The sequence below is a fragment of the Azolla caroliniana genome, unplaced genomic scaffold, assembly GCF_043228905.1.
Source record: "Azolla caroliniana isolate FFs.n. ecotype wild unplaced genomic scaffold, voAzoCaro1.0.p SCAF_5, whole genome shotgun sequence".
NCBI lineage: Eukaryota > Viridiplantae > Streptophyta > Polypodiopsida > Salviniales > Salviniaceae > Azolla > Azolla caroliniana.
This window is the reverse complement of record NW_028230440.1, coordinates 21,777,493-21,793,710: the sequence shown is the minus strand read 5'-3', so window position 1 is coordinate 21,793,710 and position 16,218 is coordinate 21,777,493.

Here is a 16,218-nt window from a genome sequence, read left to right as displayed (position 1 = left end):
TATCACCTGGAATACAAGTAGGGTCATTTTTTCGAGGTGGACAATAAGAGTATATAAAAGGTGTAGGACACTGTTATTCCATAAAGGTTACATATATGAAAGGGGATTATGGGAGGTCATACAACGGTGGAGGTATATTTTATAGGGTTTTGGAGGGGGTGTGTATAACCATGTATTGATTAAAAAGATTGGAAATCATAAAATTATCGCAAGCTACCACATTTTGACACCTACACTTATAAGTTATGAAGGCCACAATAGGATTTTGTTGGAACTGATGAAATTTACAATATTCTCGTCCTCGTCGAAACGATGGGGTTGGATAGCCTACAAAAGATTCTGTGACCACATCTCCATGATTATAATGGTGTTCATGTCGCATATGCACAATGGAGGCCATGTGGGGCTAGGTGAAGGACATACATATTGCTATGTTCCCGTACATGCCCACAAAAGACACGGATCACCAAGACAATAATGATGGAAGTAAATAAATCACTACGTATTAAACAAATAAATCATTATAAATGTCCTAAAGCAATAATATGCAACTTGTGATGGCTCCCATGTGCGAAAGCCCATCAATCTTTTTTTCTTTATGTGGGCGCACATACATGTGCTTGTGTGGGTACCCACAATATGGCATACGTAAGCATATATCTATGTGTCAACATTACACAATCCTTTACTTGTTAATCTGACTTTTTGTAATGATGGAATGGGGAGAAAAACAATCATTTTGGTGCCTTCATGTGTGTATACACAAATATCCTTAGGGAAACATATTTGAACATTCTAACAAGTATCAATAAAACTCTAGAATGTAGTTAAGATTTGGATATTATTTTACAACTTTGTAAGTTGTATTTAAATGCATGAACTATAATTGCTTGAACAAGTGCATTCCCTATCTAGAGACCCATTCTATGTTAGATAGACCAACAATTCTCATATACAAATAATATATGTCATCATCTTACTGAGCCATAGGTGTCATGTTCCATCACAATAGATACACCTAACGAAAAAGATTTAAAATATCTTGTTTTTGTATGTGATTAAACCCATTAAGTTTATTACCCTATAAGTTTATTATATATAGCTACACTTTACACACACACACATCATTGCTAGATTCATATACTTAATAATCAATCACATGGATAAAATATGCACCCACTATGGGGTTTCCATTTCCTCGTTAGACAAAGTCACTCTCCAGAACTATTTTCAATATGTGTCATTATTGCTTCTTGAATTAAACGTTATTTACAATATGTACATTATTACTTGAGTTCGCCATGGAACGACATGACCCTATCATATTAATGAATTGAAGAGCACCAATGGTCCAATCCCATTTTGTCGTTTGAGCTGCATTAGGGTCTTGTAGCTAGAAGAGCATATCATATGTTTTGTTAGAACTTTTGTTTGTTATTATCTTTTGCTTTGTATTGTATTTTTAACTCCTAGTTGTGGAAAGTGGACATTTAAAGCCACTTTCTAGGAGAGAATGGTTAGCGCGCATGTTCTTGAATGAGCACAACAATATGCACGTTGCTTGAGAGTTGAACCCATAACTTGAATTCATCAAGACACAAATTGCGGGATTTGAATTGGTTGGGTGTGTAAATGTCATGTATAGAGAGGTACACATACGTGTAACGTGAGAATAAAAAACACCTTACTATAGCTTGTTCCACACTTGTTTCGATGCTAAATCAGCAAAGAATATGGATTGTTATGCCATCATCATATTTTGTGATTGCATATGCATAGACCAACACATTTATTATGGTTAAACAATTAGCAGAATGTCTTAAACAACCAATTGCATGAAAATTTGTGCAATATGTATCTTTTAACTAGAGAAAATGAATCCATACGGAGCGCTGACGTAAAATTTATCATTTTTGTTTTAGCATTCAAGTTGTTCGTCGGGATATTATTTACAAGCATGCCTATAGTAAAATGAATCTTGCTTCACATCATAAGAATAGAACATATTAAATGAAACATCAATCACACTATTAACTGGATAGAATTTCTATTTGTAGGAATTCGCGTGTCGTGATTGATTGACATGTGAAAACCTAACGGTAGTCTAATTTCATACGTTGTGTTTTCTTTATGTGTGTCTAAAATTAATTGCATGCAAAAGGTTAAGAAGGAATATAAGAACCTCTTGTTTCTGTTCACTTGAAGAATTTCAAAGATACATAATTGTGTATATCAAAAGCCTTAATAAATCTACAACTAGAAAGTTGCTCTATTGAGTTGCCTATTGATGATATGCTCATTGTGGACATGGAGTCAATGCTTTATACACACACATGCAAGCAAATTGAATGAGGATGTGTGCATGCCAAGTTGCAATACTATTACATTCACTTAAACTGGACCCACATGTTGAGACAACTATAACAAAGAAATCATGGGAGCGCATCTTCTCAACCCTCATGTCATCCAACACGAGAATGCCAAACACCTCTTCTCCATTCGTAGTCACGATCTTAGTGAAATTGAGGTTGGAGGTTTGAAAGGAGTAGCTATAGCAAGCTACAACAACACTCTAATGTAATTAGACCAACGATGAGGATGAGGATCACCCTCACTCTATGATGTGAAACATTTTTGGCCATGTGATACTACCTCGACATAGTGTATTGCATCGTGCATTGACCTTGGAAAACCTCTCCAAATTGTACACACCAATCTTTGTGACCCAGGAACATATCTATGCTCCCTACTTAAGCATAAGAGTGACCTTAATAAAATACACCCTCGTCATGAGTAGAGGTGACCCTCTTGTAATACTCTTTTTGGGGGTTCCCTTGGCCATGTTTTTGTACTCTCAAGGATGTTAAAATATCATCATCATCATGTTCAATGAGTTCTTGTCAATTTTTAAAAAAACTAACACTCTAAAGAGATTATAACTATATATAAACACAAAACTAGCAACACGAAGCATTCACCTCTATTATGATATTTCTAATAACACGTGCTGGAATGTGAAAAATAGATGCAAATAGGAAGATAAATTCATAATTTGTGCATACATTGTTGCAAAAACTCAAAATAAAACTTTTAAGCACTTCTAGACATTTTATGCATATAACCATAATAAATTCCCCTAAAAAAAAAAATTCAAAAATTGCCTAAATATGTCTAGTCCATAATTAATTGGAAATACACTTGGAGCTATATTAGCACTACTTTTTTTATGGTATGATAGATGGTATTATGAGAAGCCATAACCCTTAGCAAGGTTAACATTATTTTTATTGTTATTAAATTTGTTGGAGTGGTAAAATTATGAGATGATTAAGTAGGGGTCTGTTGGTAAATTTCTAGAACGTGAGGGGTATTCTAATAACCAAGAAAAATATGGTGGCATTACGTTTTGAAATGAAAGGAATAAGCACCAAATTGATTCAAAATAGGGATAAAAACCAAACTACCACTAACTTTTATAGAAATAACAAAAAAACCCAACAATTTAATAGTTCTTAAGATGATGTCAAGTTGTAAGGTTGATTCATTTTGGTCATGTTGGGGCTCGTTTACTGCATTTAGTTTGGATGGCCAAACTAGGCAGAGGAAACAAACTCATTATTAAAGGTATGGACTCCTCCCCTTCAGGCAATTAGGCAACATGATCTCTTTTTTAGCTAATTTATGATCACAAAGTTTCCAAATGTTTTTATCCTAAGGAAGTGTATTGGATCATTGGTATGATTTCAGATTATAGCGAGGTTATTCATTAATATGGCAGTATTCTATAATGATGTTAATGTGAAATTTTCCTATGCTCTAACCTTTAAGCTATCAAATCTAGCCTTAAGATCAATATGATCATAATAGATCAATATTGTCCCTTACTATACTCAACAAGATCTATGCCTACAGAATAGTGCCACCACTCATGTAAATCATGAGCACATGTGGTATAGACATTTTCGTTAGATTATTTGCATTGTCTTTAAAGGAAAATGGGGTTTTGAGTCGTTAGGTCATGGACAAATGTTAATGTCAATTCTTTAAAATTTACGTTTTTGGAACAAACTATTGGTGTGCATGATCTCAAATTAAAATTATTAAAAGTTATTATAATGGACTTCATGATCTCCATGTAAAATTATGAAGAAAAATTCTTTCTTTATGCAACATCAAACCCATTGTTGAACACTTAGACCGCACCACCAAACCCATGTGAAACCATGCTTTTATGAGGAAACTATTAATCTACATGATCTCAATGTAAACTTATAACAAAAAACTATTTACAAAATTAACATCGAACTTATGGCTTAATACCTAAACCACAATGTTCAAGCTACAAAAACACAAGTTGCCCAAAATCATCACGTTTAGAGATTTGACATTTAGAATTACATAAGAGTAAGCTCAAAATCCAATAAAAAGACGTTTTATGGAGGAGCATGAAATTTGAATATGATGATGAATGAAGGTAACTCTTTCACATTGCCCTTTGACACAAAATGTCTTGTTTGGTGGTCCACATAAAAAACGTTATTAACATTCTCATCAATTATCTAAAAATGCTTCCTAAATTTAGTTAAGCCACCATAATGCTAGAATTGTAAGGAGGATTAGAAAACAATGTTGGTGTATGATGATATGGACTTCACTCTAATGAGTGATTATTTAGCATAACGTGTATTGGGATAATGCGGCCCCGATTTGTGGATTCTAGGGTCATAATGTTTCCTCTTAGTAGGTCTATGTACATATGTTTTTATCCAATTGCCATTTCGGTAAATTCAAATTGTTTCCAGACATCCCAAGCCACTAGTTGGATTAGTGGTCCTCACAAAAGACCTATAATGGAGAGTATTTTGCCAACAATGTGTAATATAGCTCACAAAGGCCTTGCATTTTAAATCCATGTATCGTCAATATGTTTGGATAAAGCCATTGGCATTGAAAAAATCAATCACATTTTAATAATTGTCCTCAATAAATTCTGCTTTGCGCATAAGAATTCATTAGGTCAAACCTTTAGATGTTGGAATCATGTTTATTCTCTTTGGATCTAATAATTAGGAGATTGGACATTTTTTCATTGCTTGTCTAGTTTTCCATTTGCATAAATAGTTCCTTTTTCTTGTAAAATTCGCATGTTCATGTAACTCAAGGCTGTTTGAAGATTTATGATGTTGATTAGTGAGTTATTAGTCTGTGCTAATTCTAAGCTACCATGTTCTTGATGACCGAAACGTGAACTAATTGAATTATATAGCATTTCACTCTAGGTTAAGTACGTTAGAATTTAGAACCCTACCTTTTTGCCATCAATATTATTTGACATTTATGGGAATTACCCCATCCGCAGGGGCACTTATTTTCACAATATTACACTTAAAACGAAGGGATTTTTCCATCGGTAAAAAAGAAAAGAGCATACAACAACGTATCGATAGGACACCATCACACCATCGCATTATTTTACTTGTTTGACGAATGACACAATTCAATTGGGACAACTCTTTTTAGTTGGGTGGGAGGGGCAAAATTTCTCATATTCGAAAGTACAAAATGCACCAAGAGCAAAATACTAGAGCTTGGAGCTTGTTTGAGATACAATTGATAGCACGGAGATGTATGTTACAATTATCATCATTTGTAATTTTATGAAACTTATTTCTTCATAATTTATATCATATTTTTAGTGAAAGCCCATCTTGGTCCCAGTGGCACCCACCACAGTGTTGTGATTTTCATGACCTAGGGCATGTGCATGACTATTATTGATTGACATTAATCTTCCCACAATCATTAAAGCCACTAGCATAAAGCGCATATTATGTTGACATACACAAAAATCATATATTATATATACATATTTACCTTGTAAACTCATTGTACAATATTTGTCGTGCATGCAAGAAAGAGCTCATGGGAACATATTTTAGCCCAATCTTCTTTATTGTGTGTGTGTGTGTGTGTGCGCGCATTTATATTAGTTTAAAGTATGTGACCTATTTGTTAATCTAGCTTATAATTCCTTCAGGTAATATTAGTATTGGCATCACCAACATAAATCCAGTGGAAGGAAAACAAAGTACTCCTTGGCTTCACTAAATAGTTACAACTGCAATAAGTTACAAATGTTGGCCCCATTATGTTTCAAAACAAATTCGAGAAGAATTTATATGTAGTTCCTCCTTTTCTAGCATTTTCTATGATCAACTACAACATTTAGAGTGGTCAAAAGCATTCTTTACACAACAATAAGGTGATATCAACTAGCATAAAGAAAGACGGGGTAATAATCTATTATATATGGCTAAGTTGCTAACTATTCAACATTGTTCTATGCATTTCTTAAAGAAACTGTCAAGATACCTATAACTTTAATACTGAGCAACATTCAGATGGTGCATGCTTGTCAATTACTTATGTTTGGTTATATTTAGACATTCAACATTTGGTTATCCTCGTCAACTAGAAAGATTCTCATCAAGATACACTTAAAATGATCAAAGTATTTGTCAATAGAATGAGTAATGTAGATGTTTTCCATCATGTGAAAAGAATGAATAGACTCCTTGTATATAATTGTATGTAAAACAATTTCTATGGAAATAGCCCATTAATCGTAAGGCTTTCTTTTATACCTTCAAACTACATGATTAATATACAACACTAGAACTTGAATGAATTGGTGCTTGATGAAAGGAATGGTTTTATTTATCTTATGTCGATGGATTATGACATCTATACTTTGGATTATTTAGTTTTGTCACATAATTACACGGTACACCTATCTGGGCAATTAGCAAACATTAGGTGTGATATCATAAAAGCAATTGCATGTTGGCTCCACAAGTCACTTCAAGTGATGCTCTAACCCTTGAGTTAAGTAGGTTTGTGACCCTTGAAATTTGATCAAATTATTGGAAGTACATGATCCATGAAAAGGAAAGTTCTTTGTATAGGTCTATTTAGACGTGAGGTTCTCATGCAATATTGATCACCTATAAAGATAAGCAAAAGCAAGAAATTTTGTTTGATGGCGACCATCAACATATATCACAACTAGATTCCATCATTGGGACAATGATTTGAGCAACACAAAACCCAAAGGTCCTAGGAAACAAATGATCAGATTTCAACAAATGATGTTCATATCTATCTACATAGCACTTTACTTCCATTGGAAATGGCACTCAAATATATGTACGAGATGCAATTTGACCTACCTATGCTTTTATTGATAGGAAAATGTTCACACATTGAATCCTTGGGTGACAACCATATTGGAGTAGAAATGTTTTCTTTGACATATCCAAACTCTGTTTTTGCTCATTGTAATGGGCTGTAAGTTTATTTCCTCTATTTTCCCAAACATAAAAGCTATATATCCCTATATGAAAACGAGGATATAAATTTCATCATTATGCTTGCATGTAATATAAGGTTTGTAATAAATAGCCATCCTTATCTCGAACATGTGTTTATCGACTATAGAATCATAAACCTACAACACGTAAGGCTTTTGCATTTTAGATTACCCACTACAAAGAAGCATGCTTGACTTTTATCACTGTTTTATCCTTATCTGAAATAAGAAAATAATCTTATGAATTCTCTAATCAATAAAATCATTAAAGCCACGAAAATGTGGAATGCATTTGCCTTGGCATCTGAGTTTGAAATTATTATACACAAATCTTTGCTTGTACAATGCACTAAGAAGCATTTGGTTGATCTTCGATGCCATGGTTAAATGCTGGAACAATATTACGTTGGTCATCATTTAAGTTACCTTATTGGTGTTGGCGTTTCACGCTCTCAAACTTTAACTTTAACATTGGGTACAAGCTTGATAGACTTGTGTATTTGAAGTCTCAAACTTGGGCATTGTCACTCAACTCAAAGTGGATCAAAGAATTATGATCCTATGATTTCTTATCTTTTCCCATCGTTACCATGGACAAAGAAATCACTTGATGATTGGCTTGTCCACGACTATATATTATGGAAGGAAGAGTCAAGAATAGGCATGAGTTGGTTTTCATCGTGTCATGTACGGTTTTCAAAACATTGAGGGGAATTGTGTAAATAAATTTAAAAGATCTTGTGGTCACTTAAAACTTCACCCCATAAAGGTATATGTGTTGGAAGTCAATACTTTGGAAAAATAGTTTGTTATTTTGTGGAAGAAGGTTGGCATAGTGCATGGTAAAACAAGGAATAAAGTCTCATGGTTGCATGTTGTGAATAGTACCCAGTAATTTCGATGTTCTAAATACCTTATGGTTCAACAATTCGTGGTCTCATGGCATGAAAGTTTGACATTGGTCAAGCGGCAAAAAACATGCACAGTCAAACAACATAATAATTATTTACGTACAAGTGATACTTGTAGTCTCATAACCCTTGTACTAGGATGGAAAAGAATGTTTCGAACCTAAATCAAATAATTCGATAAAGCAAATTAGATTGGTAACATTGCAGATTTTTATTTTAATTCCTAGCCCTTCAAATTTGTGTGAACAGGGTTTCGTATACCTCGGAATATATATATTTTCCAACAATGGTTTATATTATGTTTAAAGCGATTTACTTGAAATTTCAACATAGATTTTTACCCTTTCAACTGCTCTTGGACTGTTATAGACATACGTATGTCCCAAAGCATTAGTAATAATAGTTATACATGGCCACATGCCTCATGTTGGTGGAGGAAATACCCAGAGTGGTGGCTGATACCTCCAACGTATACCACTATTAACCATGCAAAATACCTTCATCCTTTCCCATTTCTTCTTAAAAACCTATTGCTTTCAAAAGACTACATTTGAATCACCTTTGATAGTGTCATATTCTCCTTTTAGTGTATGCACCAAGGTCACCCAAATCTCCTTGACTACAACCACAACATTCCATTAAATTTGCTGAAATATCCTTCGACATCTACTAGTCCACAAAACCTATACAGTTTGTTAAGAGTTGAACTCAACTTCCCATAGAGATAGTGTTCACACTAGCCAGTGGACATCATACTAGGCTAGTTTTAAATTTAGTAGAAAGGGCACTTGCCCTAGACTAGTTAGTATTTAAACGATCTCCTTGTAACTTAGTTTGTGTTGGATGTATCTTACCCTTTTACCAATATGGCTTCTTGTTCTAAGCTCTCTCTCTCTCTCTCTCTCTCTCTCTCTCTCTCTCTCTCTCTCTCTCTGCATCTTATGTACACACACACACACTCACTCAAAGCTTGCTTCCGTTGCTCAACACCACCTATGTCTCTCCTTCTTTACATGGTATCAGAGCGTGTGGTTATCTGATCAAGCTTAATCGACTATGTTGTGCTACACACCGACGATCAACAAAACCAGTTCAACAACAAAGAAGAAATCGACATCATGAATACTGAGATGGGAAGTGCTCTTCCTACGGAGAAGCTCAACAAGACAAACTTTGCATCTTGGGAATACGAGGTGCATCGATACCATGTCAGACAAGGTTACCGAAGCTATATCGAAGGAGTTCACGAAACATTGTCGTGCCTTTCGGCGTCAGATCGTTGCGTGAGTCGGGTGGGAACCGTCGAGGTTTTGGACTAGGAGGAGGAGAATTCAAAGGCAAATAAGAATATAAGATTGGAAGAGAAAGAAATAGACACCTCGTGAATCCCTCGAGTGTATTATATTAGATTAATCAATCCTTAGAATCCTAATAGTATAATGGAATAGATAGAAGAAAAATCATGAAATAAACGTGTGTAATGTATTAGATAAATATTTAGAAACCCAAAAAATCATTAATCCTTACATTTTGCTTCCCCCCATCCTTATATAGTGATGGGAGAGATGAAGTATATCTTGCTACATGCAAGCATGATGCTTTTTCTCTAACTCGAGTGGTCATGCACACTACATGTGCATGATTAGCTTTTTATTATTATCATATTGTTCTTTTAACTCAAGTGTTCATGCACATTAGATGTAGATGAATAACTTTCTCTATCATGCCTTTTTCTTTACTCGAGTGTGTATGCATGAATAACCCTTTCTATTGTGCTAAATTAGAATATTTACGTGATATAAATTTTGTCTAACTAGAATCTATAACATTACTACTCATAATGTGTTAGTACAATGGTAAGGCTTGAAATTGTTAACATGGAGGCACAAGGTTCAAATCTTGCCCTATCCATGTAACATAATTATTAGTATTTTCTCCTATTTCTTTATTCTTAGTTAATCAGGTACTCCGTATATATTTCACGTAGTATACTACGACAACGCAACCCAACCCAACACATGATGACTACCCAACATAGGAGCATGCCGCAAGCTGTGTGTTGTATTACCTTGCATCATGCGTTCACAATCACATGCTTGGCTATATTCAAGAGTCGAAAACGCCGAAAGAAGCTTGGGGCAATCTCAAGAAGATTTTTGCGGCCAACATGCCTGCACGAAAGCTCCAACCACGTCATGAGTTAAACAACATACAACAAAGGGATATGTCGATCTCCGGCTATCCCTTGAAGATCAAGGAGTTGTGTGATGCCATCGGGTCACTCAATGTCATCATCGATGATGACGAAATGGTGCTAATATGCCTCAACGGCTTAGCACCACGATTCAACATGATTAGATCGGCCATTCTCGCAAGGAAGAATCCACCTTCCTTTTTCCACCTTCAGTCGATACTATTGGTGGAAGAAAATCATGCCCGACAAAGGAGCAATGCACATGATGGTCAAATGCTCTGCTCCCAGTCAGACGATAGAAGAGGATTCAACCAAAGAAATAGAGGTCGAATCGTCCATGGGTGACAGGGTCAGCCAACCCGAGAACGCAACTCCCACCAATGGCAAGATGATGGGAACAATTCTAGGGAGTTCGATCGAAGGGGTGCCATCCTGCCAGGTCGAACCATCGCAACAACACGAACTATGCCATGAATTCCGATTATGATTATCATCAGGGGATGTTCATAATGAGGCATAAAGCACATTCGATGGTGGCATAGGATTCGACCATCACTTGTTCCCTAGACGATGTATGGTTTGTAGACTCTTGAGTGTCCAATCACATGACATCTCACGACGATTGGTTCTGAGAGTTGAGAAAGCCCGATTGACCCGACTATGTCAAAACCAGAGATGACATGACTCACTCGATTCGGCATATCGGAAATGTCCCATTCGGGAATGATGGCAAACGAACCTACCTAAAGAATGTCTTACATGTTCCTACCATCACGAAAAACCTGGTCTCGATCAGCCACATTGTCGAACAATGTATGCAAGTACAATTCAATAATGAAGGGTACTTCACCGAGAAAGAAAGCCGATTAGTCGCTCACGGTCAAAGAGAAGGCCGAATGTTCATCCTCGAATTGAATGAGGTTAAGTCACCTATGTTCACCAAAAGCCTCAAAGTCGAAACTCACTTGAAACTGTAGCACAAGCGAATTGGCCACATCAATCTCCAAAAGTTTAAACGAATGCAATCGAAAGGAGTCATAATCAAACTCCTGACATTTACTGAAAAGGAGATAATTGGTGTATGTGAAGCTTGCCAATTAGGCAAACAACACTGACAACCATTCCCTAAAGAGAGAAATGTGAGGAGCAAAGGGATCCTAGATGTAGTACATTCATATGTGTGGGAACCAACCCAGACGACAACATTCGGCGGTTGCCGATATTATGTCTCGTTCATGGACGACTTCTCGAGCCATGTTGGATCTAGCCTACGCAGTAGAAGAGTGAAGTGTTCAGACACTTCCAAAGGTTCAAAAATGAAGTCAAAAAAGCCACAAGTCAGCATGTCTGATGTTTTCGATCGGATGGAGGCAATGAGTATTTCTCAGACAATTCTACGGATTACCTTCGAAAGGAAGGAATTCATTGAGAATTCTCATTCCAACACATACCTCAGCAAAACGGAGTAGCCAAACGAAAGAATCGGCACATAGTAGAGGTAGCAAGGGCCATGATGAACGAGAAGAACCTGTCGAAATCGTGCTGGACACAAGCGGCTAACACAATTGTCTACCTCACGAATAGGTGTACAATCTCTAGGGTACACGACATAACCCCTCAGGAGAAGTTTTTCAGAAAGAAGCCAGATCTATCACATATCCGGATACTCGGCTTGATCGCCTACGTGCATATTCCTCATGAGAAGTGACAAAAGCTCGACCCGAAGTCGGAGAAATGTACCTTCGTAGGATACTTACTTGAACAAATGTTGTACAAATGTTACAATCCATCCATCTGAAAAGTTCAAGTGAATCGAGGCGTCGTTTTCGACAAGTCGGCGTCCTGGTACGAACTAGAGATGACTTTGATTCCGATCCCAGTCAATTCAGATTCGACCGAACGAGAGATAGAAGACGAAGATCGATTGAGGCACATGTTCGAAGAAAATCCGATTACGACAAGGTTGAGTGGACCACAAGAGCCCCCGAGTGATCAAAGCACATCTCGGCCAAGTCTGAAGCTAGACAAAATGAAGGCCAAAATGCAAGAATACGAAGATCTGATCGACAATGAGTCGCCTCACTCCCTCGATAGTGAGTTCGAAGGCCTGAACATTCCAATCATCCAGAAAAATGGAGCTTCGTCGCTTCACCCGGGAGAAAAACCCAATCAGCTGTTTCGGCTATGATGAGTATATGACATACCATTATGCCTTTATGATGAAGGTGGCTATTATTCGAGAACCGGAAACCTTTTCCGAGGTAGCCAAGTATCCACGATGGATCGAAGCAATGAACGAGGAGATGCAAGCATTACGCAAAAACGAGACATGGGATCTTGTCCCCCATTCGCCACACAAGAAAGCAATCGGCTCCTGGTGGATATACAAAGTAAAATACAATGTCAATGGTTAGGTAAATCGCCCCAAAGCAAGCCTCGTAGCCAAGGGATATGCTCAAACTCACGATGTCGATTAAGAGGAGACCTTTGCCCCAATGGCAAATATGCCGACTGTATGGACAATTAATACTCTCGCAGATGCAGAAGGGTGGCACCTCCACCAAATGGATGTGAAGAACACCTTCCTACAAGGCGAATTTGAAGAGGTCTTTATGATTCAACCACCTGGTTTCGAATCAAGCAAACACCCGAAAGTAGTATGTCGACTCAGGAAGCATTTGTACGACCTCACGCAAGCACCGCATGCTTGGCACTCGAAGATCACCAAGTATCTTCATCAAAATCGGCTTTCGAATGTCAAAATCGGACAACTCCATGTACATCAGAAACGGGTCGGACAACTCGATTGTCATCATCCTGTACGTGGATGATCTGGTCATTGGAGGCAAGGATCTCACCGACATTACTAAGGTCAACTCACTGATATCTCACAGATTCGAAATGAAATATATGCACAAGCTTCATTACTTCCTCGGTATCGAAGTAATTCGGACACCAATCGGGATACTAATCTCTCAACGACACTATATTCTCAACTTACTCTACAAGTTTGGAATGCCTGAGTGCAAACCTGTGTCTACCCCTCACGATCGAAATCTCAAACTCTATGTCGATTCGGGAACAAAAGATTGTGAGCCGATTCAGTATCGGCAACGTAAGCTATCTAACTATCACACGACCCGACCTCGGCTATTCGACCGGCCTACATAGCCAATTCATGCAAAATCCTCGAAATGTTCATCTCGATTGCGCTAAGGGTACTTCAGTATGTCCGTGGGACGATGGATTTCAGCATCATATTCAAGTTGATACGATCATTTGGCTCGAAGTGTACACGGATGCAGACTGGCCGGCATAAGGCCGATCAATGATCAACGTCAAGTTTCGTCTTCCCCCTCGGCATCAAAGCGATTTCCTAGAGCAACAAAAAGCAGCCGACAATAGCATTGTCGAGCAAAGAAGCCGAATACAAGGGTGTGGCAGTCACCGCATGCAAGGCCGTCTAGTTGACGCGCATATTGAAGGATCTGGGTGTTCCCATCAAGGATCCGATTATCCTATACTACGACAACATGAGCAGTATCTACCTGGCTCGGAATCTCGTGTTCCACACGCAGACCAAGCATATCGAAGTGCAATACCATTTAATTTGGGAGCGCGTTCAGGCTGGAGATGTCAATTTACAACACATCAACACAAATCTTCAGGTGGCCGACATCTTCACAAAAGCCCTGGGTTTCGACATACCTTGGTCTCTCAATCACCGACCAGCTGCGCTTAAGGGGGAGTATCGAAAAGCAACAGTAATCGTCAATGTTGAATAGCAACAATCAAGCCGAACAAGGAGCACGAAGCAATCGAACAGTCGAAACCGATTTTGACTGACCATTCGTGCAACAGAGCCGAACAATCGAAACAACTCAAAAGCCGAAGCCGATTCAACCGAATCGAAGTTTTTTGAAGATTGAACCGAACCAACCTTTCGGCATCCAGAAGTTGTGTTGGAAGGGGCATGTTGAGAGTCAAATTCAACTTCCCATAGAGGTAGTGTTCACACTAGCTAGTGGATATCATACTAGGCTAGTTTTATAATAAGTAGAAAGGGCACTTGCCCTAGACTAGTTGGTATTTAAACCAACTCCTTGTAACTTAGTTTGTCTTGGATGTATCTTACCCTTTTACCGATATAGCTTCTTGTTCTAAGCTCTCTCTCTCTCTCTCTCTCTCTCTCTCTCTCTTTGCATCTTACGTACACACACACACACACACACACACACACACTCAGAGTTCACTTCCGTTGCTCAACATCACCTACGTCTCCCCCTTCTTTACACGGTTATTGAAATAATCGTCTCCCAAACCACTCCATTCTGGGCTGAATTAATAGGCATACATGGCAACACTTCCTCAACATATCAACCTCTTGTATACAATGCGAAGTTAACCTTTTATTTTTCATAATCTTGTACCTCACCCTTGATATCATCCCACATCATTGCCCCCCATTTATATAATCTAGAGCCATACAACTCATGCAAGAGACGCAAAAACCTTTTCCAAACCAATTTGGGAGCCATACATGACCAAAATAGGTGATGAAACGACTCTACTTCTAACCCACAAAAATCTCACATTTTATCCACATCTTTACAATACACCCAAACCCTAACAGAAAACACATAACGAACAATCAACCATCTAAATAGAATCATCTTCTTTGGAATTTGCATAGCCTATAGCCATTTCCAAAATGTTGTCACATGAGTAGGATCAACATTATAAGTCAACCATGTTGTAGCTGTTGTCGGACAATGGGGTACCCTACGTCGTATCATCTCCCTTCCCAATCGAATGGAATACTGAAAAAACGGAATCGGCCAAACATCCTCCCCAGAATATGGTGTAGGTAGCCACTTCCATTCCCTTGGGTCCTATCCCAATTCACATAATGGTTTTTTCCCCACCACCCATAGATCCCACCATGGATGAACATCATTAGGATCAGGGTCAAGGACCCAAACCTTATCTACCTTAGCTAGAATTTTAATAGGTTTTAATATAGCCTCAGCCAAACATTCATCTTCCTCAAGAATCATCCCTAATCGTCCATCTTGTAGAACATCATAACTTAAGAAAGTATCATCATCTCTAAGGCCATGAACTCCAAGTAAAACCTAAAAATTAAAATTTAATAATCCCACCCACTTATGACAATTAGAAAGTATATTATCCTGCAAGGACAACTGCAACTTCCTTAACTCATCAAGTATCACATTTCCTCCTCTTATTCCTCTATATTCTTGTTGAATAATATGAGTGGGGTTGTGAACAAATTGTTGCCAATTACTAAGCCATGAGACAAAAGATGAATCCACTTGAGCCCAATTTAATCTGACTCTCCTCCCCAACATAGATCCTTCAACATCTAGAAATAAAGGATTCCAAACCAAGGGCTAATGTAACCATTCATCCATTGAAGTGGGTCGGACTTGTTGCAAATTATCCTTTATGGACCACCAGGCTCGCTTTATTGCAACAGAGAACCTATCATATTGAAACACTATCTTATGTGAATGGAAGTTAGGAATAAACTACCATCAGAGATAGATAGATAGATTATATTATCGTCTTCGAAGGTCAAATATATCCTATGAGACAAAAATATTACATTTCACGTGATACGTGTGAAAGTGAGTAGTGACTCTCGATGTTCAAGAGAGACCTTGTCAATTCAACTCCAGTTTTCAAGAAGACCTCTTTCATTCTCAACTAAAGAAGCATCT